At 45.5% G+C, this 25,882-nt stretch overlaps 1 long non-coding RNA gene across 1 annotated transcript in view; it reads left to right on the forward strand.

Moving 5' to 3' along the window:
- The first annotated feature begins 322 nt into the window (after positions 1–322).
- LOC146870681 (uncharacterized) overlaps positions 323–25,882 on the forward strand; it is a 66,776-nt gene continuing 41,216 nt past the window's right edge. Inside the window, exons 1-2 of the long non-coding RNA XR_014959432.1 lie at positions 323–398; positions 5,901–5,963. This is a non-coding gene — a long non-coding RNA (uncharacterized LOC146870681). The remainder of the gene's footprint in view (positions 399–5,900; positions 5,964–25,882) is intronic.

Consider the following 25,882-nt stretch of genomic DNA (forward strand, 5'->3'; position numbering starts at 1 on the left):
TGCATCAAAAAGAAGGGCCTGGTACTATGGATGCAGCACATTTATGTGCATAAATTGGGATGCATTGATAAGAAGGAGTGACGTGGCATTAAGGTACTGACAAAAATCATGACAAAAATTGTTTCAGTCTTTAAATAAATACAGGCGCTTGGCATCTTGTGAAGATTTCAACGATTTAAAGACTGTGATGTTGTGGGATTTCTATGTCCCAAGTGTAAAAAACACACATTGTTCCAAAATGGCGCGCGTTGGGCCTGAAACATGACGTAACCGTGCCATAGTGTGACGGTGAGGTCACGTGATACTATCTTTTTCCGGTATGCGCGCTTGAAAAATGCAGCGCGGGCAGAACTATGTTACGCCGGAATGAGAGAACGCCTAAAATACTGACAAATGCGGTAAGGGTATGCGTGCGGTTATGAGGACCGGTGTGAGGCATGATAATGATTTAACGTAATGTCAGTGGACGGGGGCATTTAATGTGCCCGAGTGAGTAATTGTCTAAATGATGCTTTCATGAAGAATACGTGTAAACGGGCTGATATAATAGGAAGTTTACCCCTTGTGTAGTCCAGTCGTGTGAATTCCTTGAGGACATGACAAGGTGTGATGCACCACGAAGTTGTGAACAAGTCAGCTTACGCTTTTTACAAAATATATATTTTTTGAAACACAATGAACGTGTATAGATAGCATATCTTCGCAGGTATACCAGTGGCAACAGAGTGTGCCGGCAGGGGAATTGCAGTTGAGGGAAATGCACCCCCAGATGTGGCTGGAAGTTGGTATGATTGCCTTTGGCTACCACCTGGTAAATATACGCTAATAACTGTGCGTTATATGCTTTCTTGATGTGATGGAGGATTTCCTAACTGGTTGGGAGTTGTATTGAGTCTCTCTTTTGTTTATTAGTCATCCTTCATGTAAAGGTTGGAGTCCAGTGAGGTGTCTGTCGACCTCGAGCCCTGATGAAATTGCCGCAACAGAGTACAGGCAATGAAACATGTTGGCACCTGCATAAAATCGTCTGCAAAATGCAGTGCTTTTAAATTTTGAGTAAGCTCACAAATTTGAATAAAATTGGGACTTGGTACATGTGAGTTTTGGGAAGAAGGTAACTCACGTCACTTGATGGAACAGGAGTTTATTAGTAGTAGAGTACAGACCCCTGGGACACCTCTGCTTACAAGTCCAACTGCAACTCCTCTGCCACCAGTTTACAAACAGATGGATGTTGCTAGGGGACCGCAGTATTCCAATTCATCATGACATCATGACAACCATGGTAACTATTACAAAGCAAGCTATGTAAAATACAACACATCTCCCCTCTTTATAATAAAATAAAAAAAATAAAAAACTATGTACATACGTAATCTTTTACCTTGTAGGCATTGTACGTTGTCTTACATTTGTCCTGATAAAACTATGTACATACGTAATCTTTATACCTTGTAGGCATTGTACGTTGTCTTACATTCGTTCTGACCTTAGCAACAGGCAGTCCAACAGGATCAGTATTAACTCTGCATGCAACAATATTTTGTTGAGTACTTGGAGGCATGACAATTTCAGTGTCAGAACATGGTGATACCTTCCTAGTGTTCCACCAATTTCCATCATCCAACTTAACACTGTTACCCTTAACAACAATAATCTTTTTGGGAGAAGACCATTTAGGCCGACCCTTTTTAGCCTTGTCTCCAACAAATACTCTCACAAACATTCCTTGCATGAAACAACGTTTTGGCTTCACAATGTTTTCATTAAAACGATCACAATAATTTTTCTGATATTTTTCCACTCTACTTCGCATTTCCTCTAAGTTTGCATTGTATATCCCCGCTCTATTCATCCAAGGTGGAACAGCCACAGAGCAAGGAATCCTTCCCTTAAGTAGAGAAAAAGGCGTTTCCCTAGTCACAGAATGCGGAGTAGTGCGGTACGACCACAACATGTCCTTTACACACTGCCTCCATAACTCATTGTTTTTGCATGCCAATTGAATACATTCAACCAGTACTCTGTTGAAACGCTCCACCAACCCGTTTCCCCTTGGATGATAGACTGGCGTGGTGGTGTGCCTGATCCCCCACTTCCTCAAAAAACTTTCAAATTCTTCCGATATGAATTGGGGTCCATTATCTGTAACTAGCTCAGTGGGGCAACCTTCCCTTCTAAAAATGTCTTCACAAAATGAAATAACACTTGCAGCCTTGACCTCTTTAACAAAGGCAACTTCTGGCCACTTTGAAAAATAATCTACCATAACTATGGCAAATCTCTCTGATGCATTTAAGATATCGAAAGGCCCACATATATCGATGGCTAATTTATCCCATGCACCTTTAGGCATGGGTGACGCACTTATAGAAGTTTCTTGAGAAGAATGAGTCTTGTCGCTACACGCACAAGCCACGCAATCTCGAACAAAACGCTCAATTTGCACATCCATGCCAGGCCACCAAAAATCTACTCTAATCCTTCTCTTCATGGCTGACATACCCCCATGCCCTTCATGCATGATATTTAGTAATCTGTTTCTTAATTTCTCAGGGACCACTAATCTATTACCTCTCCTAAGTGTACCTTCTATCACATTCAACTCCGACCATATCAATTTGAAAGAATTAAGATCCTCATGTACCTTCCATCCTTGTTCACCACTTAAAGCTTTTATAACCATGCCCAGTACAACATCTTCCTCCATGGCCTTCTTCCACTCAACTTCACTGATGGCTGTACACACATCCTTAATTTCGGCAACCATCCATTCATCATCTTCCTCCTCATCTGTATTTTCTAACGGTAATCTAGATATGCAATCTGCATTTACATTCCTTGCACCCGGAATATACTTCACATCAAAAGCATATTCTTGCAAACGGTACAACCATTTGGCTATTCTGGGAGTGGCCTTGCTTGCGCCTCTGGTGGAGAAAAGATCTATCAAAGGTTTGTGGTCAGTATATAATTGGAACTTAGTTCCCCACACAAATGTCCTGAAATACTGTATGCCCCACCAACATGCTAAAGCTTCTTTCTCGATGGTTGAATAAGAGTGTTCTGCCCCTTTTAGTGTGCGGGACGCAAACGCCACTACCCTTTCTTGTCCCTTGTGCATCTGAATTAGTACCGCACCTAACCCATTATTACTGGCATCGGTAGTGATGATAGTTTGGTCATTAGGGTCAAATGGCCTTAATGACACAGCATTTATGATGCATTTCTTGATAGATACAAAGTTTTGTTGACAAGCATCAGTCCACTCGAATTTGACACCTTTCTTCATCAAGTTCCTAAGCTCTTGTACCTTGTCAGAAAAATGGTGAACAAATTTCGAGTAGTACTCTGCTAACCCCAAGAATGACCTGAGTTGATCTCTATCTCTTGGGGCGGGAGCCTTTTCAATGGCTTCAATCAAACTACGTTTTGGTTTTACACCCTCACTGGACAAAGTATGACCAAGATACTCCACTTCCTTGACACCAAATTTACATTTTTCTAACGCAATAGTGAGACCAGCCTCAGAAAGTCTGATGAGAACCTCTTCCAAGATCAAATCATGATTGTTTACATCACTCCCCCATACCAACACATCATCTTGAAAAACCACTACATTTTTAAGACCAGTTAATATTGATTGCATAACCCTTTGGAAAACGGCTGAAGCGGACGCTAACCCAAATGGCATGCGCTTAAACTGAAAAGCTCCTTCTGGAGTAATGAAAGAAGTGATGTGCTTTGAATCTTCGTGTAATAGTATTTGGTGGTATGCATTAGACAGGTCTAAAGTGGTGAAATATGTTCCCCCCTTGATAGTAGCTAACATTTCATTAATTCGTGGGAGCGGATACCGATCTATCCATATGTTATCATTTACATCTCTCAAATCAATACACATCCTAATATTGCCATTAGGTTTCCGGGCCAAAACAATTGGACTTAGCCATTCGGACGCCTCAATACGTTCAATAATATCTTCATTGCACAATCTGACCAACTCATTTTTAAGTTTTTCTCTTAAAACCAAAGGTACATTTCTTACCTTATGTACTTTGGGGGTAGCATCTGCTTTCAAAATGATTTTGTGTTTGAACTTTTTCAAACATCCTAATTTTTCACTGAATAATTTTGGAAATTTATTAACCCATTTGGAAGTTGTACTTGGTGAGGTTAGCAAAACTTGTTGAGGATGGTTAGGGTTCAAAATTATATTGAGTGCTCTCTGTTCCTTCCACCCCAAAAGAGATCTTCCTTGTTTTACTACAAACAATTTTGCTGTAATCTTCCTGTCTAAGAAACGCATCTCAGTTTCTATACAACCTAACACAGGAAGCTTTTCACCACAATACCCCTCTGGAATAACATCAGTGGGCTGCAATTCATTCAAATTACCACCTAAACCTTCCCAAATAAACTTGTCTATGATAGTAAATGGGGAACAAGAATCTGCCCATACGTGTACATCCTTGTTCTTAATTTTGATGATGCATTTGGGAGGACGATAACTATCTTGTTTGTTAGTTTCACATTTGAGAACTTGACTTGACTCAATAACCATAACTTCAATATCTTCATTCTCACCCTCACTATCATAGAATAACTCCTCCTTATGAGGCATATCATCTTGAACTAATGCATTTACAGACTTAGATGTCGCAGAAGAACTAACACTTCTACACCATCTTGCAAAATGTCCTAACCTCTTGCATTTATGGCACCTTGTTTTAATTGCAGGACAATAGGTAGCATCTGCTGTGTGTTTCGGGCTTCCACACCTATAACAAACTTTAGGTTTAAATCTCACACCTTCTGGTCTGTTGGAAGATATAGGTTTGACTTCTACTTTTTTTGTATTCCTTTTTATGTTATGTATAGTATCATCTTCTTTTACTATTTTTGGGGAAGGTGTATTTAACTCTTTTACATATCTAGACGTGTTTTCCATCCGTTTGGCTACCGACAATGTTTTATCTAAAGAGGGATCCTTTAAACCTAATAATTTTTCCTGTATTTTTAAATTAGACATTCTGTTAATTAGTTGGTCCCTTATTAGATCATCCCTCATATCGTTAAATTTACATGTAACAGCCAACATTCTTAAATTTGCGACATATTGTTCAATGGTCTCTCCCGCTGCTTGTACACGAGAAAAAAATTTGTGTCTCTCCACTACAACACTGACTTTTTTTCCAAAGTTCTCCTCCAATGCTTTCAACGCAACTTCAAAAATGTCAATGTTGCTGTCTCCAGAAGCTTCACTATCCGCGCTGGTTTCAGTCACGATGGCTTCCATTGAAGGTAATGTTTTTAGAACATTTCTTCCCTCCAATCCCAAAAATTGTTTTAGAATCGCCAATTTTCTTTTTGAAATGTAGTCGTCACCCCCAATAGCTTCTAAATAAGTTTCAAAAGTTTCCTTCCAGTGCTCCCATAACATGCACGGTTCACCAGGACTCGGTAGAAAATAAGGTGGTGCTGGAATCACTTGTGACGACATTGTTTGATGAAAATAAAATACACTTCCAATAAATTTGAATGGTGCTGCGCTCTTTATGATGTTTATATTCTATATAGAAATATTTTTGTTTTATTCTTTTTTCAAAGAAAAAAAAAAGAAATAAAATAAAAAAAAATAAAAATAAAAAATCCTTTAAGAATGAAATTATAAAATTGTTTACAGCATCAATATTAAAATCGTATTTTAATTTGGGAATCACAACGTTTCTTTACTCTTTCTTTTCCACTTTTTTAAAACATGGTTGCATCTTGTGCTATGTGGACATAACTTTTAGTCCTTTGTTAGTGTTAGTGACTGGAAATCAGTAGTTTATTGTAGATGTTGTCCTTTCTTTGTGTTTGTACCCACAATCCTTCCCGGTTGGGAAACGCTCCAGTCGGCCGAATGAAGTCAGCTGTACGAACGCTCGTGTGGAGAGGAATGCTTCCGAACAATCCAGGTACGTGCGCGTCTTTTTTTTAAAATAATGCCACTAGATGAATTCGCGCATCCACGAAGGCAAAACACAGATGGCCAAGTATAACCTTAATCCTTAGATACCAGTGCACCCAGCAAACTGAATACGCGTCAGCAGCAACATGCACGTAGCTAGGAACACTCAACAGGGTAGACGCTTGTTTACGATTTCACACATCGGCATAGCTCAATTCACGGTTCAAAATGTGTCTCCCAAATCCATAGCACTATATCCACGAACGCGAAGAAAAATTAAGAATAAGGCTTGCAACTTTACTCGCTGGGTTGGTGTGTCTTTTAAACCAACCGTGGCACACTACACACGTAGTTGAAACATTCAGTAGGAAAATCGCCTGCAGCCAATCCGAATTAGATGCTCAAATCCATAAAATTATCCATTGCAGGTTGAAAGCATAAAGTACAGTCATAGATGATAGCTCTATCAACGCAAAAGAGCACTTAGTGTCACTTGAAACAAAAAAAATAATAATCCAGGGGTCACTCACGGTCCAAATAACTTTAACTCGAGTGTCCAAAGTACATTCTTGGTTGGGTTGTTTCCACGCTCGTCGCCAGTTTTGGGAAGAAGGTAACTCACGTCACTTGATGGAACAGGAGTTTATTAGTAGTAGAGTACAGACCCCTGGGACACCTCTGCTTACAAGTCCAACTGCAACTCCTCTGCCACCAGTTTACAAACAGATGGATGTTGCTAGGGGACCGCAGTATTCCAATTCATCATGACATCATGACAACCATGGTAACTATTACAAAGCAAGCTATGTAAAATACAACAGTGAGCCTTAACTCAATTTTAATTGGAGGAATACTTTATTCCTGCACTTCACGGGGTCTTTCATTGATATACACAAATCACTACTTACACCTCTTTCTTTTAAGACTGGACACTTCTTTCTTTCTTTGGTGAGAAAGTCGCTGATGATAAGACGTGGGCACACTGGTGTGAACCTACCAGTAGCCCCAGTGGGGAAGCGCACGTGAGGTACTTTCTCACCTTCACACAAATATTTCTTGCAGATATTTCTTGCTTGTTTATAACACCTTTTCAGTAGGGGTATGTCTATATGGAGTTGACTGATAAACATTTGTTTTAATAGAAACATTTGGGCATTTAGGACTAGATAAGATTGGTAAATGTTTATAACCAGCAGTTGGGTTGAGGTAGTAGCCCCCTCCTCTGGTCCTACAAAGAAAATTAGTGTTTGCCCCTATCAATCAGGTCCTTGTTGTTTAATGTCATATTTGAGTGGAGGGCGACCTGACTGATATTTTTCCCTCTTGAGCGCCTTATTGTGATTGAGTGTGGAGGAAACAGTTGCTGAGCAGAGAGAGTGTGGAGCTACCATAGCACATCACATTCCACCACAGTTGTAGCTCTTTTTGTATTATTGCAAGAGAGATGTTCATTTAAACGTTTGTCCCATCAGTGGGTGGTTGAAAGGACAAGATTGGATTGAAGGAATTTGCCCAAGTTGGAAGAGGTGAAAGTGGAGAATCAACAATTAAAATGCAAACTTAGATATGATCCATTGAAGAATGTCAAGGAGTTAGTTTTCCAGGGTGGGGATCAAGCAGGGGTGAGAAAACTTGTGGGTACTAAGAAATGTATTTCCTAGAACAACAGTTGTGCAAGTTTCCAAGCATTCAATCAGAGTTGCAGGTGGCAACGGTGGAATAAAATACATTTGCCAAGTTTAGTGGTGATGTGGGATTTCAGGTGTAGGATGAAAACAGTTCAGATTATTCTGGTGCTTGGTCTTATGATCCCAGTGATTCCTAGTACATTGAGAGAACCAGAATTAGAGTGCCAGGATTTAGCAAAGTGGCTCCCTGCACTTTGGAAAAGACAGAATTTGGTATATATAGCTCTGACTTCTCCTGTATTAAAATCCAAGAGAGACAGTGTTAAATTGAAGTATCTGGAAGATTACGTTTTGGCATCAGTCTCATTTAGAATCATCTTTAGGGTTTTTCAATTGTATATTATGAATTGATTCGTTGCATGTTGTAATAATATACTAAGAGGACAGTTTTGTATTTCACATGCAAACACTCTTTTGTAATCGTGCTGAGGGACTCTTTGTCAAGCGTGCTGGGGGACCCTGCGGTTACCTGTGTCTACCTGCTTCTGCCCTTGTCCCCTCCCGCCGCCGCATTTTTAAATATCGCGGCCGCCGTGTGGAGGGAGACTACAACTCCCAGGCTCCATAGCACCGGAAGCTGTCATTGTTTCATCCGCGCCTGGAGGCGCTTTAAAAATCATTGCAGCCCTGGCGGAGCCGGTGCTGCAAACACTCTTTTGAAATTGTGCTGAGGGACTCTTTGTCAAGTGTGCTGGGGGACCCTGCGGTTACCTGTGTCTACCTGCTTCTGCCCTTGTCTCCCTCCCGCCGCCGCATTTTGAAATATCGCGGCTGCCGTGTGGAGGGAGACTGCAACTCCCAGGCTCCATAGCACCGGAAGCTGTCATTGTTTCATCCGCGCCTTGAGGCGCTTTAAAAATCGTTGCAGCCGTCGCGGGATCGCGCGCGGGTGGCGCCGGGCTAAGCCCGGGCAAAGGGCGGGCCGTCTGTGGCCGTCAGGGGCCAGAAGAGGCCGGGCCACCCCTCAAAGATCTGCTCCCTCTTATTGGACTATAGACATACTTACAAAAGTTACTGTGGGATGCTAAGTGAAGAAGGGTGCCCTTGTAGCTTATAACATTTAACAGTATAATTGCCTTTATCCCTACATTTCATATTTGGTTTGAAAAAACTTGTTCAATATTGTAGGTACTGAGGAGACATTTGTTGACTGACATTCGCTTGATTATAAAAGCTCTTTTGTATCAACGGCTGCAATGGGGAAACATACCAATAAATCTTACCCAATGACTAGGCAACGTGCTGCCGCAACTCAACCCCTCCCGGGTCTAACAGCAATTGATAAGATGCTTCAAAAAATGATAGGGGTGGTTGCGACAGCAATAGAAAATACGGAGAGGCGATTATCGATTACTCCAGTTGCCCCTCTACTACAGCAAGAGGGGGACTTTTCTATGGCCGCAGTTAATCCCCTTGACTGTAGCTTTCTCCGTACGTCATCTTTTTCTGAATTGCCTTGTGCCCAGCCCATTATTTCTATTGTTACTAGTCCAATACCGTCCAAACGTGCCCCGCAAGTTTTGGTGGAAAAGTTAGTCAATTGTCGCCCAAGAAGTACGAAAAGTAAAACCCAAAAGAAAAAAACTAAAAAAACGTACATCCCTGATTGTACCAGCACAGGTTGCCGATGGTCCATCTACAGCCTCAGTAGGAACCCCTACTTGGGTCACTCATCTATTACTAGATTTCCAATCCCACATTGAACAAATTATCGGCTCCCTTATTAAACCACTGGTATGTAAAGTGGATAGATTGGTCTCTACGCTTAACAACATAGACCAAGGGAAGCCGAAAATTGTGAGCCAAATATCAAAAGAAATTAAAGGATTGAACCCGAGTATTACCAATCCTAATACACGAGTTGTTAATGGTGTAGAAGGGCACTTTGCTGCTGGGCTAACTTCGGACAACCTAGAACTAATTGGTGGCGCCCGGGTTTTGCCTAGCAGCAATACTGACAGCACAGTTCCAGTAGTCACACAGATAGTAGGTAATCGAACTTCGGGCCCGGCTTTGTTATTGCCTAACGACGGGAAAGGTATGGGTGGCTCCAGCATAGTGCCGAGGGATGGATTTAGCACTGGGACACGAAACCGGGATCGACAAGTCCTAGGAAATAGAAATAGCTTAGCAAGGGGTCATCTCATTAAATTGCCCATTATTAATCTACCCCCGGAGTCCTTGCCATATGTTGTGGTTCTCACTGGGGTCCCCCCCTTGGCCCACGGGAAAAGAGAGGATCACAGTGACCTTAAAAATAAATGTATACACTGGCTAAGGACTAATAGACCTTCACCACCCAGTCACTCTGGAGAAATTCTGACAGTTAGAAGAGTCGATTGGATTGGGCCTGGACCTAAAACTCTCACAGAAAACTGTGTGATCATAAATTTTAGACACAAAAGTGCAGTGGAATTTATTTGAAATGGCCTGCCTGTCTGGTCGAATACTCAAATCTTCCCCCTGCCCCTCTCATACTTTTACCCAAATGCCCAGAGGAGACTAGGCTGGGACTTGAACCACCGGCAACGGGGGGCTTATGATAATGTACCCCATAGTATCCATCAGGAGATAGCCGCTGGAGAGGATATAAGTCCATACTCTCCTTTGCTTTCTCTACTTCCTCAAAAAAATAGGTTTAGCCCCCTTGAACTGGTCGATTGACGCCCCGAGGGATGTTATCCGACATCCCCCATGGTTAGTGGCATGGATAAACAAACTGATGAGACAAAGGAAAAGGCTTCCTTTTCCCCCCTTATGAACTTAAGCACAAATCACCTTCGAACTACTGAAGACCGGATGCAACGGGGGGCATTAAAACAATCTGTAGAAACTAGTGCCCCTAATGATCCACTATCTCCTAATAAGATTAACGTAGGGAAACTTGAGCCCAGAAACCCGACCTTGGATGTTGGGACCCATATTGGTATGGAAAGAGTACAAAGCAACCTAGCAAGAACCGAGGGCTACATAAAAATCCTGTCTTGGAATGTGGCTGGATTTAAAAACAAATTGCCATCGCCCGAGTGGGGCTCCTTTATGGCTCTCCACGATATCTGTCTGATGCAGGAAACTTGGGCACTGGAGGAGAGCGTTATGCCTGGGTATGCTACTTTCCATACCCTTCCTACAATTGGGGACAGGGGGAGGCCATCGGCCGGGCTCACAATATGGGTGGCTACGCACTTGGGTGTCAGGGCTGTACAAATGCATACTAATTCCCCAGACGTCCAGTATGTACTCCTGACCCCAGAAAATATGTCACAGTTGGCTATATTGAATAATTATTCAAGACCCGCCAAGTGTGGACGGGAGTCTGTTGCAATTGATGTACTCAAAAACTGTATCCAGTCACTTGACCCAACAACGGTGTTTGTGATTGGAGGAGACTTCAACTGCCAGTTTGAGCCCTTGGTGAGCTCAGAGTGGGGCGAACAGGATGATGAAGACCAGTTGTGGCACGTCCCCGAACCACAGATTACCCCTGTTAAGGCATGGACTCCACTGGTCCTGCAACTACAATCATTTACACTCTCAACTTCTATGTGGGCGTGTAATGGACGGGTGGAGCCCGATAGACCAGGGACAGCTACGTTCAACAGACTACACCAAACTTCCATCATTGATTATATAATGATGGAAACCAAATATTGGGATAGGTTGCTACAGTTTAGGGTTGTCCCGAGACACGATAGTGATCATAATGCCCTTGTATTAACATTAAAATCTGGCAGCTTTGGGTTGACAAACCTATCGCCCGATGCAACCAGTGTTATTCCTCCCTATATAATAACCAACAATAGACGTAGGGTTAAATGGCCGCATATACAGGAGTCCCCCACTATATTGGCAAAAATTAATAACATAGCCATACCTTCGATTCTTGAAATGGGGGATGATGCCCACAAGGGCAGAGCAGTGAAAATCCATGAGCAATTGGCAGAGAAGCTAGTGGATGTGTTCTGCTCTGTGGGTGCGGTCAAACCACCACGGGCCAGGTCACATCCCTGGTATGACGCCCCATGTAGAAAGGCAAAAAAAGATTTACTGGTTGCCATTAAAGCCCAAGACAGAGTATGTATAAAGAAATCTCGACTTCTCTATAAAAAGGCAATTATAAGGGGTAAGAAGGATTGGGAGGATAAGACATGGGAAGAGATGGGATCCGCGCTTAAGCGCAGGGATACCAAATCATTTTGGGCTACCGTTGCAATAGTCACGAACGGGGGTGATAGGGCATGTGCCCCAAACATAGCATCATCAGTATGGGAGGCACACTTTAGTGCTCTATACGCTAGTGTCGAACTGGATACTATAATTGATCCAAGCAATAAACCCCCGAGGGAATTGGGATCGAAGTGGTTGGCTGTTTTGACATGTGGGGTAGATGGGGTGCTTTACCCGTCGACCTCCCGGAGCTCCCTCCATGAGCATCGATTGGAGGGGGTCTTGGGTGAACGGCGGAAGAAGACCCGAAATGATATTGGGGATGGGAGTTACCCTGAATGCCTTGAAGTTATTACTCAGAAGGAGGTTGAGTCAGCAATAGGAAGGCTAACTCCTAACAAGGCCCCAGGCTTGGACAAACTCCCAGGAGATCTATTTCGCACACAGCCAAAAATATGGGCACAGTACCTGGTTGTTTTGTTCAATGAGATTTTATTTGGAAGTGATCTGCCGGGGTCATGGTTAGGTGCTGAGGTAGTTCCCATTTATAAAAAGGGTTGCCCGTTAACCCCATCCAACTACAGGCCCATTACCCTTATAGATACAACACAAAAGCTAATGGGCAGGATTATTCTGGATCGGATTCTGGGTTGGATGGAGGAAAATGAAGTACTAACGACACTCCAGGCAGGATTTAGGTCAGGCATTTCTACCCTGGACCAAATATTCCGTCTGCAGGTCTTATTTTGGAAAACTGCAAGTGTGGAGGGTGGCAGCCTCTACCTTGTGTTTGTTGACTTGCGGGCGGCATTCGATCTTGTTCCCAGGGCTAAGCTTTGGGAGGTCCTGGCAGACTTGGGTCTCCCGCCCTACCTTTTGACAGCATTAATTAGACTACATACTAATAATTATGCTCGGGTTAGGTGCGGGAGGCATGAGGACCTATCTAAACGTTTTCCTGTCCTGAGGGGAGTACGTCAGGGTTGTGTCTTGGCCCCAACGCTATTTAGTCTCTATATAAATGGTCTGGTTGATCATTTGTCTGGTATTACAGATAATGATTCTCCCAGACTAGCGACTGGGAGAGTGCCCGCTCTGATGTTTGCGGATGACACCTTGTTGTTATCCAAAACATCATCGGGCCTCCAGCGCATCCTGGATGGTTTCGTGGCGTTCTGCGCCTCGCGGGGATTGGAGATAAACTTGGATAAAACCAAGTTTATGATCTTCAATCCCCCGAGGTGGACTCAACCGAACCCTGTCCTTAACGGGATTCCTTTGGAGCGGGTCAAAATATTTGTCTATCTTGGCATAACCATAACAGAGAATTTTGAATGGGGCCCCCAAATCTGCCCTCAAATTAACGCAAATGAGTGGAGGTATCACCAAAGTTCACAGGATTTCCGATCTCAAACCGGTAGCCCCGGCTCTTGAAATCTACCAACTTCAAGCTAGAATGGCCTCAATCTATGGTGCAGAATTTTGGGGCCATAAAAATACTCCCAATCTTTTGAGGGTGGAGCAGAATTTTTTGAGGAATTTGGTAGGATTACCATCAAGCACACCACTTATTCCCTTACGTTTCGATCTGGGGCTGGAGCCGATAGATGAGCTTGTAGCCGCAAGACCTATGCTATATTGGAAGAGGTTGTGGTCCGTTCCTGAATTGGCCCCCTATAGAGCTGAGTTTTTGGAGATCTGGCTCCAACTAAAAAAACGAAATATCCCATGGTTACTCCATATCAAGGCTTCTAGTAAGAGGCTAGGTATCCCACAGATTTGGGAGACTCCTGAGTTGTCCTGTCTGGGGATGACGAAACCAGAACTTCAAACTCAGATGAGGAGACAGAATCTGTTAAATCTGCAGAGATCGGCAACTCTGGGTAGGCTGTCTGCTGAGTTCCTCCTAGTAAAAATGGAACCCCGATTTGAGGAACTTTTAGACGCAATACAACCGCCTCTAGCGAGGAAGTTGTATCTTCAATTAAGGCATGGTAGCCTGTGTAGGAGAGTAGGGTCTGCAATCCTATGATCACCCAGATTTTTTGCTTTTGCTTCATTGGTTTACGACTTTCCCTGGCTGTGGGCCTGCCAATCAGACCCACAGCCTAGCTGTTCTCTCTCCAGATTAAAACACATGTACATTAGGTGCATCCACTAATTGGAACTGGGCCGCCTTATCAGTCCCTGTATCAGCATACCACAGGTATCCAGGGCATCGGCGTACCCAGGGCCTACCAGGGGCTGCAGCATGCATTATGCCACCCCTGGATGGCCACCCCAAATCTGACACAACTGGCTGCACGACAGCTGGGGCAAGGTGGTGTAATCACCCGTTGCTGTAGGTGTAGTATTCCTATACCTAACCCTAAAATGGACGCATGGATTCCTATCAGTCACTCCTATGGCAGGCCTTATCAATCCTGAAGGCAGAGTGCTGGGAGTCATGTGAGATGGTGCTCTGGCGCGAGCTGAGCCCGTCGACGGCTTGCGGAACCAAGTCCTAATAGCTGTTCCATGGTGACGCGTGCCACCTACCATAAAATGCATTATAATCCTCGCGGTTATTTGCTAACTATGGCATCGCATCACCCACACATATCGAGTAAGGTGTCATACGAATTGGAATACGAACCCCTCGCCAATTCTGGCGATGGGGTTAGCATTCCACCCTTCTAGAGGGACACGACATGGAAGTAACCTTGAACCCCGGTTAAAGTTGACTCAAGCCTCAGCATCACAAAATGGATGCTGCCACCAGACACAAGTCTGACCTCCTGCTGCTGGGAGACCTTCCCGCGAGGGGAGCTTGGACAAAGGGTTTCCTGTCGAGGGCGGTGTTAGCACCATCCCAGACAGGGTTTGTGTATCCCAGGTAGGCAGGGCTGAAAGGAAGGTGATTGCAAGTGGCACCCCGGTGCTCACTGTGCATAGCCCGGCTCAAACCAGTTTCGGGGGCACCCCAGCCCCTGAGCTGGGGCGAAGCCGGACAAAGGATAGGGGTGTAACTACCCCCCTCCTGGTCCCACCCATAGGTAGGACCTAGCCACGGGCCAGCCCCTTTTCCTAGTATAAAGGTAGGAGCGAGTCCCCTTCCCAAATTGGATAATTCTGAATCTTGAACTACTTTCCACGAAAGGAACTCTTGACTTTTTCTGAAGACTCTCCCTTGTGGCTAAGGAGTAGCCACCCTGCACCAGCAGGCACCACCTAAGCGCTTGCGGTTTGCTGTACGTCTCTCCTACGGATCAAGACTGCCCCCCCCAAACTTTGGGACAATAAGCTAACCTTGACCAGGTGAGTCTTCTTGCTCTAAGTGGAAATACCTGGAGAGCCCATCTGCATTGCCATGATCAGTGCCAGGTCTATGCTCCACTGTGAAGTCCATCCCCTGTAGGGAAATGGACCACCTAAGTAGTTTGGGGTTTTCACCCTTCATTTGATTTAGCCACAAGAGGGGCTTATGGTCGGTCTGAATCTTGAAGTGAGTGCCAAACAAGTATGGCCTCAACTTCTTCAAGGCCCAAACCACAGCAAAGGCCTCCCTCTCAATAGCTGATCAATTCTTCTCTCTGGGGGTCAGCCTCCTGCTAATAAAAGCTATGGGCTGGTCATGACCATCAAAATTCAGCTGAGATAGAACAGCTCCCACACCCAACTCCGAAGCGTCTGTTTGGACAATGAATGTTTTGGAGTAGTCTGGACTCTTTAGGATAGGTGCTGTGCACATGGCCTGCTTTAGGTCATCGAATGCCTTTTGACAGCTTGCTGTCCACTGAACTTTTTTTGGCATCTTTTTACTTGTCAGATCGTTTAGGGGGGTCACAATGGATCCATAATTTCTGACAAATTTCCGGTAATAACCAGTCAGGCCCAAGAAAGCTCGAACCTGAGTCTGGGTGGTTGGAGGAGCCCAGTCCTGGATGGCCTGTATCTTGCTCTCCAATGGCTGAACCTGGCCTCCACCTACAAGGTGGCCCAGGTATACAACCTGTGTCTGCCCTATCTGGCACTTAGTGGCCTTGATAGTGAGGCCTGCCTTTTGCAGAGCCTCTAACACTTTCCTCAGGTGGACCAGGTGATCCTCCCAGGTGGAGCTAAAGACAGCGATATCGTCCAGATACGCCGCACAGAAGTCGTCCAACCCAGTGAGAACGTGATTCACCAGCCTTTGGAAGGTGGCAGGTGCATTTTTCAAACCAAAGGGCATTACCACGAACTGATAATGCCCACCCGGGGTAGAAAATGCGGTTTTGGGCTTGGCCTCCTCAGCTAACCTGATTTGCCAATACCCAGCTGTCAGGTCAAATGTACTTAAGTAGTTGGCCGAAGCCAACCGGTCTATAAGTTCATCTGCTCTTGGTATTGGGTGGGCGTCAGTCTTAGTGACTGCATTGAGGCCTCTGTAGTCTACGCAAAACCTCATTTCTTTCTTACCGCCCTGGGTGTGAGGTTTTGGCACGAGAACTACTGGACTAGCCCAGGGGCTGTCCGAGGGCTCAATGACTCCCAGCTCCAACATTTTCTGCACCTCTGTCTTGATGCAGTCTCTGACATGATCAGGCTGTCGATAGATTTTACTCTTTACGGGCAGGCTGTCCCCAGTGTCGACCTCATGGGTACACCAATTGGTCTGACTGGGTGTCAGGGAGAACATATGTCGGAAGGATTGAAGAACCTGTTTACAATCCTTTTGTTGATGTCCAGAGAGGCTGCCACAAAAGACAACACCATCTACTGACCCATCGTCAGGGTTCTGAGAGAGCAGGTCCGGGAGAGGGTCACTCTCCTCCTCTTGTCCCTCATCTGTGGCCATGAGCAAGCCCATGCCCGCCCTGTCGACATATGCTTTGAGCCTGTTTACATGGAGCACCCTGTGGGGGCTCCGGGGAGTTCCCAGGTCTACCAAGTAGGTGACCTCTCCCTTTTGCTCAATGATCGTGTGGGGCCCAGACCATTTGTCTTTGAGTGCTGCTGGGGCCACTGGCTCCAGCACCCACACCTTCTGTCCAGGCTGATACACAGTCAGGACAGCCTTTTGGTCGTGCCAAGCTTTTTGTAATTCTTGGCTCGCCTCAAGGTTTTTAGATGCCTTTTCCATGTACTCAGCCATCCGCGAGCGGAGACCGAGCACATAGTCCACAATGTTTGATGCCGGCTTTTTGAGAGGTCTCTCCCATCCTTCCTTTACCAAACAAAGGGGTCCCCTTACAGGATGTCCGAACAGAAGCTCAAAAGGGCTGTAGCCAACCCCCTTCTGCGGGACCTCTCTGTAGGCGAACAAGAGGCAGGGTATCAGGACATCCCATCTCCGCCGAAGCTTTTCAGGTAGTCCATGAATCATCCCTTTCAGGGTCCTGTTTAATCTCTCAACAAGCCCATTGCATTGTGGGTGATAGGGTGTGGTGAACTTGTAGTTGACACCACACTCCTTCCACATGGCAGTCAGATATCCCGACATGAAGTTTGCACCTCTGTCAGAGACAACCTCCTTAGGGAAGCCCACTCTGGAGAACACTCCAACTAGGGCTCGTGCCACAACAGGTGCTGTAGTGGTCCTAAGGGGAATAGCTTCAGGATACCTGGTGGCGTGGTCCACCACCACCAGTATAAACTTGTGCCCTGATGCGGTCGGGGGTTCCATTGGTCCGACAATGTCGATCCCCACTCGTTCAAAGGGTACCCCCACCACCGGCAGTGGTATGAGGGGGGCCTTTGTCGTGCCACCTGACTTACCACTGGCTTGGCAAGTGACACAGGAGCGACAAAACTCCTTCGTATCTTCGGACATGTGGGGCCAGTGAAAGTGTGGAACAATTCTGTCCCAAGTCTTATTCTGGCCTAAGTGACCTGCAAGGGGAATCTCGTGGGCCAAGGTAAGAAGGAAACCTCTCAGAGACAAGGGGACGACCAGCCTCCTGGTCGCGCCAGGCTTGGGGTCTCTTGCCTCGGAGTACAGGAGTCCATCGTCCCAGTACACTTTGTGGGTACCTGTGGCGTTCCCTGCAGCCTCAGCAGCAGCTTGCTGTCTGAGGGGTTCAAGTGAGGGGCAGTCTAACTGTGCCTTCCCCAGGTCTTCCCTAGAGGGTCCCCCTGAGCCCAGAAACTCAACCTGACCAGGTTCAAGCTCTTTTGGCTCAGTTTCCCTCAGTTCTTTAAGGTCAGCCTCCTCAGAGACTTGATCCACGACCTGGGGCAAGGGGGAAGGCGAGGCCTTACCCTTACTGCTCCTTTTCTTGGATGGTGTCTGGTCCGTTCTTCCAGGATCCAGCACCTGTTCAGCGGGGCATCTTTTGGCCTGTGACCTGGTCACAGCAAGGACATGTGCTGGCAAGCCTAACATTTCCATGTGAGTCCTCTGCTCCACTTCTGACCATTGTGACGTTTCCAAATCATTGCCCAACAGACATTCTACGGGGAGGTCTGAACTAACCACAACTTTCTTCGGGCCAATTACCCCTCCCCAGGAGAAATCAACAACTGCCATACTGTGATTGGTAGTGACATTGCTGGCATTGGTCACTAGGTAATCGGTACCTAGCATGATCTGTCCAGGGTCCACAAAGTTAGGTGTCACCATTGTGACACTGGCACAAGTGTCTCTGTAGGCCTGAGCCACTTTTCCATTGATCAAAGGCGTCTGCCTGTATTTGCCCAAAGTATTGGGACTGGCATGAGGGGGCATATCCATATCCCCTGTACAGACAAGGACGGCCTGAGTGAGCGTGCCAACTAAGTCGTCACACCCCTCAGTTCCCAAGGTTAACCCAACTAATGCCTTGGGAGGCGCACTACCACTGCTGACTGTACTAGGGGGTGCAGGTGCCTTAGGGGCTGCAGTGGCAGGAGTTTGCCCTCCTTTCTTGGTGCACTCACTAAACCAGTGAGTCTTACTTTTACAGTATTGGCACCACCTTTTTGACTGGCCTTCTTGAGTCTTCTTCTTCTGTGAAGCCTGACCCCCACCCTCTTTGGTTTGTTGGGGACCTGTCGAAAACTTCTGGTCATTTTGTTCGTTCTTGTTACTACCCTTTTGGTCTGCTTTCTTCTGACCACCCTGGTTCTGAGTCTGGTTCTGCTTGACCCTTGTTCTGACCCATCTGTCTGCCTTCTTTCCCAATTCTTGGGGAGAGGTCAGCTCCGAGACGACAAGGTGCTGATGCAACAATTGGTTCTGACAGTTGTTTAAAATCTGTTCTCTCATGATAAGATTGTACAATCCTGTGTAATCAGTAACCTTGCTACCCAGCAACCAGCCTTCCAAAGCCTTAGTGGCACAATCGACAAAGTCAGTCCAATCCTGAGACTGAATTTTCTGGGTGTCTCTGAACAGCAACCTGTACTGCTCAGTGGTTAAGCCGAACCCATCAATCAGTGTATTTTTCAGGACTTGGTAGTTGTTAGCATCCTCAGCTCTCGTAGTGAGGAGCTTGTCCCGTCCTTTACCTTCAAAGGAGAGCCACAGTATAGCTGCCCACTGACTTGGGGGGACGCACTGGACAGTGCAGGCCCTCTCCAAAGCAGTTATCCACTTGTGGATGTCATCCCCTTTTTTAAAGGGGGGCACTATTTTACTCAGGTGTCTAGTGTCTAAACCCCTGTCTTTCTCTCTAATGAGAATGCTGCCACCAGTGGGGTCTAACCCACTCAATTTCTGCTCTCGGGCCAAGGCAAGTCTTTCTTTGGCGAGGGCAAGTTCTTCCCGCTCGATCCTCAGATTGACTTCCCTCATCTTCGCTTCGTGCTCCCTTCTCTGAGGGGACGTCATTCCTCTCTGAGAAGATGCCTGAGAGACATGTGTTCGAACAGATCTGTTAGAGCCTCTCGAGAGAGACCTAGCTCGTCCGTTCCCAAGGTTAAGCCTGCTTGAGCGTGGGCCCGGGGCTCCCCCAGTTCCATTCTCATGCCTGCTTAAGTTGGTCCTCGTGAGCCTGCCGACTACTACTGGACCTTTGTCTGCCTCGTCTCCTGATAATTCCTCCTCTTCCTCCTCTGTATGGAGGCCGAGGTCTGGGTCACCAAGGGTTCCCTCTAAGGGGGGCATGCTCCCATCTGGGTTAGAGGGGCCTACGTTAAGAGCCCTTCTAGCATCATAAGTCTCTAAGAGACCTATCAGGAATGGGACGGTAGGGTTAGAACCCTGTTTTAACTTCCTGGAGGCACACAGTTGTCTCATCTCCGTGAAGCTAAGAACTGCATATCGTGACATGACCTGTGGAGGGTCAATGACCACTAAGGGAGTCTCTGCAGACTCTCCGCGGACCGACATGCTTTCTAGTGAGGTGTAAGTGATGCACCTACCTACACTATGTGTTTCCCTACTGATCCCTTGCTAAGAGTTATAGTCAGGGTGTGCTAGTCCCTGTTTCACTATAACAGCTGGTTCAGTAGAACTCCGAGTATTCTAAGTTAAGTTATATGTACCTGGGTACTTATGTGATCTTTCAACTTGATATTCTTAGGATACGTGTGTGGTAAAACAACAGCAAGCTCAAATCCCAACCGCTGCTCACCAATAAGGGTCGTTTGGAATGATACACAGTGATCACTAGAATAGTGAGCACTACATATCAGGCCAACTTCTCACAGCCTGCCCATCAGGCTGTTCACCTCAAAATGGTCTAAATCCGAAGGGGAAGCCTGCCCTACATGTAATTACAAAAGTGAAGATGTTTCTCATATTTTGTTTTTTTGTCCTGCATATGCTAGAATTAGGAAATGTTGGTTAATCCCGATATGCAGGAACCTTGGATTTCACTATTTTGCGCAGACCTGTCGGGTTTTGACTTATGATACCCATCCCCCTATTGTTTTTGCCGTATCTCGTTTTTTATTTGGTATGTGGCGCAGAAGACAAACTTTTTTGTAAATATGTGATTGATAAGGTTTTTTTTTTCTTTTTCTATTTTCCACTTTTGATAACTTTTGAATTTAATCTTCTTTTAATATTGTTTTTTTACGTTGTTTTTAAATTTTTGTGCTCTGTATGTATTTTATCTGCACTTTTATGGTCCTTGACCGAAATAAAGTTATCAAATGAAATGAATGAATGTATTTCACATGTTTTCTCATGCTGAAAAATGTTTTGTGAGTTTATTTGATATTTTTGTGTAAGTTTTGGTTGGGTTGTTGGTTATATATGAGGAGGGAGGTGAGTTGTTGGCTGGAATTGAATGGGAATGTTGGTAGGTTGCAAAGTGCTCCTCTGTAGGGTTCCAGGCTTGTAGGTTGTGGCAAGGACTGAGGTCTTGGAAGAGTTGTGCAATGTGCTGTCTTTGATCATTCTCATTGTGGTAAGGGATACCACACTTACTTGTGCAGATATCTCCACATACGATAGAGACCTCCACATAGAAAAGATAGGAGTGGCTGAGGACTCCATACGTAGGTTATCGAATAGCATTTTGTAGACTGCAGTAGCACAATTGTACTACTACAAAATGAAGTTTGTCTATAGGCCACAGGGTACCAGAAGTGACACTAATTGAGATTCAATTTCAGTATGCAAGGGAGAGATGGGATATAAATGACATATATTATATAGTATTACTGGGGCTAACACATGACATTTGTCTGACAGGGTCCAACGGAGGCAACAGTGATACCTACAATGATTCCATTGCCAATGATCCATGCAGGCTGACCATGGGCGCAACATGTGCCAGTCTGAAGCCAGTTTTCTTGAGCGAGTGACTCCAAGAGCACCACCCATCAGAGTACAGAGTCTGTGATAAGCATGATCTCCAAGGTTTTTATGCTATAGCAGGGTAAGAAAGGTGGGTGACAGCATGAGGGTGTGAGGTTGAAAACTTAGGAGCATTTTGCATAAACAGGGACAGATCGAGATTGGAGGAGAGTTGCTTATAAGCCAGGGTCACATAGGTGACAATGCACACATATTACTTTACTGAAGTTCACTTTAGTCAGTTGAATGTGGTAAAAAGATGTGATCACTCATAGATTCAGTACCACTTGGTGATTTAATGGGCACACAACGAGTTCCTGGTATTCAAATTCATGTACAGTGAAAAGATGTCCAGAAGTCCATCAGACTGGTGGTTGGATCTCATGGGACCTCTGGATTAGTCCTCCATCAGACACCAGAATAGGGAAATGAATTCACTTACGGACATCGTTTACTTTGATATTATTGATGCTCCAACTTTTATAGCATTTCGGGAGTACCCTGGTTAAAGCTAGATAAGACAATGGGTGATGAAAGTAATGTACTTCTGTAAGTAAATAGTGTTTTACTCAGAATGAAGATCTTCTAGCACACTGTCCGGATCTTTTAGACGTGTTGAACTGCTAAGAGTGGCGCCCTTTCTTATCTCTACCATGGATTATCATTTGAGTGCAAAGCATTTAGCATAAGGTTACACTCAGTGGTTTTTGCCGGTGAAAACCACTGGAGCAGAGTTTAAAGCAGGTTCAAAATGTGATCAATTTATTTAGCATTTTTTGCACACAGGTAATAAAAAGGTACAGAGTCATACCCTGGACCCAGCACACATATTATTAACAAATTTGTGTTTTGCACCTGTTATTACTGTGTGTGCCAATAAATTACTTCTAGAAAGAAACATAATCTTTTGTATCACCCTTTACATGTAGATGGTGTGTCACTACCTAGACAGCAGGATTGTGAAACAGGCTACCTACCAGCTAAGCCAATTTTTCTGTAAGAGAAACTCTTTTTTTCTGTCTAAAAATAATGGACATGTTCTTTACTGTTAAATCAGAGAGGACTTGGTGGCAGTCCTTTAAAGAATCAGTATTCGTGACAAGTGGTTAGAGAACTCTTTGGCCAGATTCAGGTCACCATAGTATATTCACATTAAGAGATTCACTTAGACCCTGGCAAAGGGCTAATACGCCCAGCCTCTAAATATGGCAGCGGCAGACGCGCTGTCAGATCAAGAGTTCCCACTGGCAGAACCAGCTGAGGCTGTGCCTCCTCAGTAGACCCTGCAGTTTCTGCACCTCTAAATGTGGCAGCGGAACAGCAAGATTCACAGATGAGGTATCAGCCATGCTTTGGGGGATGCCCCGCTTCCATCAACCTCTAAATGACCAACCCCCTCAATCTCAATGATGCAAGCACTCTGGTGTAAATTAAAGACCAAGGGCCAGATGTACAACCGTTTATTGCGGTCGCAAAGGGGTATTTGGCCCGTTTGTGACCGCAATAAACTGTGGCACAATGTACTAACACTATTTTGCGAGCCGCTAATCAATTAGCGACTCGCAAAATAGGGTTAGCGACTCGTTATTAGTAAGGGGCATGCCAAGGGCGTCCCTTCCAAATAGCGAGTGCTATTGCCATATATGAGTGTTTTGCAACTGCATTTGCGGTCGCAAAACACTCGCAGTTTACCACCTACTTCAAGTAGGTGGTAAACCATTCGCAAACGGAAAAGGGTCCCCAAGGGACCCCTTCCTCTTTGTGAATGGGTGCACAAATATTTTTTAAGAGCAGGCAGTGGTCCCAGGGACCACTGCCTGCCCTTAAAAAATTAAACTGAAAAGTTTCATTTTTATTTTTTAAATGCACTACTTTTTCCTTTGAGGAAAACGGGCTGCAGTAAAAAAAAAATGCTTTATTGACAAAGCCGTACCATCCCTGGTAGTGCCAGCCATTCCTAATGGGGTCGCAAATTGTGACAGGCTCTTTAATAGTCATGAGGCATGCAATTTAAGACCCCATTGGGAATCGCAAACAGTGTCTGAGACACTGTTGTACATTGAATTTTGCGACTCGCAAATTGCGACTCGAAAATTGTCGCAATTTGTGAGTCACAAAATTCAGTAGTCCTACATCTGGCCCCACGATATTAAAGAGCATCATTAAAACCAAAAGATGGCATTATGAATCCAAAGCGGCATCATTTGTGTTTTTATGCTGAATGCATCAGCAGTATTCAAGCATTTTGTGGATTAGTCCTTCATTCATTTATCTTGATAAAACATTTTAATCCAACTCAAAATCTGAAAGGAAGTAAGTCACTTCAGGGCAGGTTTACAAAGATTGTGAGAAAATCATGTTTATGCTTATGTTGAGGCATTTGCATTTGATGCACTCGCAGGTGTAGGCTATGTTATTTCTCTGGGGCAGACCATTATGTTTAAAAACATAGGGCTGGTTCCCGACATTAATAGATGGGTAAGTTAACTTGGGGTTTGCCATAGTCTATATAAGATTTTGTAGCCACGTTTCCATATATTTTTGATGAATATTCAATCCTCTTAGTACTATTTTTTGCTAACCTGCTTAGGAATGGGCTCACATTTCCTGTCTGTTGTTGTGTCTGGAGTCTTGTGAAATAATGAGTCCATTACTATTGATAATGGCATTACTCCTAGTCCTACTCCCTTGCCTTCCTTCAGCACAGGTGAGGCCCCGCCTCCCACCCAGAACTACCCTCAGCCCATAAAAACTTTGCCCGCCCCCACCTCCACCTGTACCTAAACAAGCCGAGCTAGCACACAGATGTACCGCACCGGGAAGGAAGGCAAGGGAGTAGGACTAGGAGTAATGCCATTATCGATAGTAATGGACGCATTACTTCCAGTCCCTCCCTCGCCTTCCTTCAGCACAAGTGAGGACAAAGCAAGCAGAAGAAAATGGAGACGGACAACTGAGTGATAAAGAACACCAAAGCAGAATAACGTGCCCCCAAATACAGCAGATCAACATCCCTGGTCCCGCATAGAGGACAAGACCCTGCGGCCCAGAACATCATCCAAACGCCCCAGACCAGCAATCCGATAGTGACGGACAAACATAGAGGGAGAAGACCAGTACGTTGCCCTACAGATCTCCACCACAGAGGTATCCTGCAACTCAGCAACGTAGCCGCCATACTGCGAACAGAATGCCCCGGAACCCCCACAGGAGGATCCACCCCCCAAGCAGGCAAGCCATCAAGACTGTGGACCAAATCCAACAATGCAACACCCTCCATAGCAGGACCAAAGTGAACAAACAAAGCATCCCCCTCCCGGAAGAACTCTACAACCTGCAGGCACCACAGTAAAGCACGCCACACAACCAGGCAATGCAAACGAGACTCCTCGGCCGAGGAAGGAGCAGGAAAGAATCCAGGTAAAATCACCACCTGACTGAGATGAAACACTGAATAGACCTCAGGGACAAAGGACTGCACCGGCACCAAAACCACCTGATCCGAAAAGATTGCGCAGAAAGGCTATTTAGAAGACAAAGCCCCCAACACACCCAAGCGGCACGCCGAGGTGATGGCCACCAAAAAACAAGTCCTAAAAAAAAAAAAAAACACACTCAACTCGAGACCCCTAATGGGTTCAAAGGGAGGACCGGACAGGACATCCAACACCAACAGCAAATTCCCTGAAGGAATGAACCTGACAGGGCGAGGAAACAAATTCAACAGACCCCGAAAAAAACGAGGCATCAGACCCCCGTCATCTCTCAAATCACGCCAGGAGCCCCAAAAAGCCTGAAGAGCTGCCCACTGCACCCGCAGAGAAGCCACCGACAACCCCAGATGAGCCCCATCCTGAAGGAACTGCATCATCATAAAGATGCCAGCAACTGTGGGATCCATATCCGTAGCAGCACACCAGGCCGCAAAGTCCTGCCAATACCCAGCAGAGGACAGCAGAGCAGAGGACCTACAGGAAGCCCGTAAAGTAACCGCCAAGTGGACAGGAACCCCCATGACAGCCTAGCCCAGCCGCACAACCGCCAGGCCGACAGGTGTAACCCCTGCACGGAGCACAGGGGAAGAGAAACACTAAAGGGGACAGAACCACCGGAATGACCCACACCTGGACGCAACACAACCAGGTCAGGAGAGGCCCGAAGCAGCGGAAAGGGTGGGAAGGCATACAGAAGACCCCAAGGTCAAGGAAAGGCCAGGCCGTCGATCCCCAGAGCCCCAGGACACCGGCCCAGAGAACAAAATAGGCCCACCGTGGCACCGAACAGGTCTGAAAACAGGACCAACTCCACAGGGAGGCCCCAACGACCCACCAATCAGTCAAACAAACTGGGAAGGATGGAGTAATTCCATGACGAAGGAACACCCCT

Source organism: Triturus cristatus, chromosome 1_1, assembly GCF_964204655.1.
Source record: "Triturus cristatus chromosome 1_1, aTriCri1.1, whole genome shotgun sequence".
NCBI lineage: Eukaryota > Metazoa > Chordata > Amphibia > Caudata > Salamandridae > Triturus > Triturus cristatus.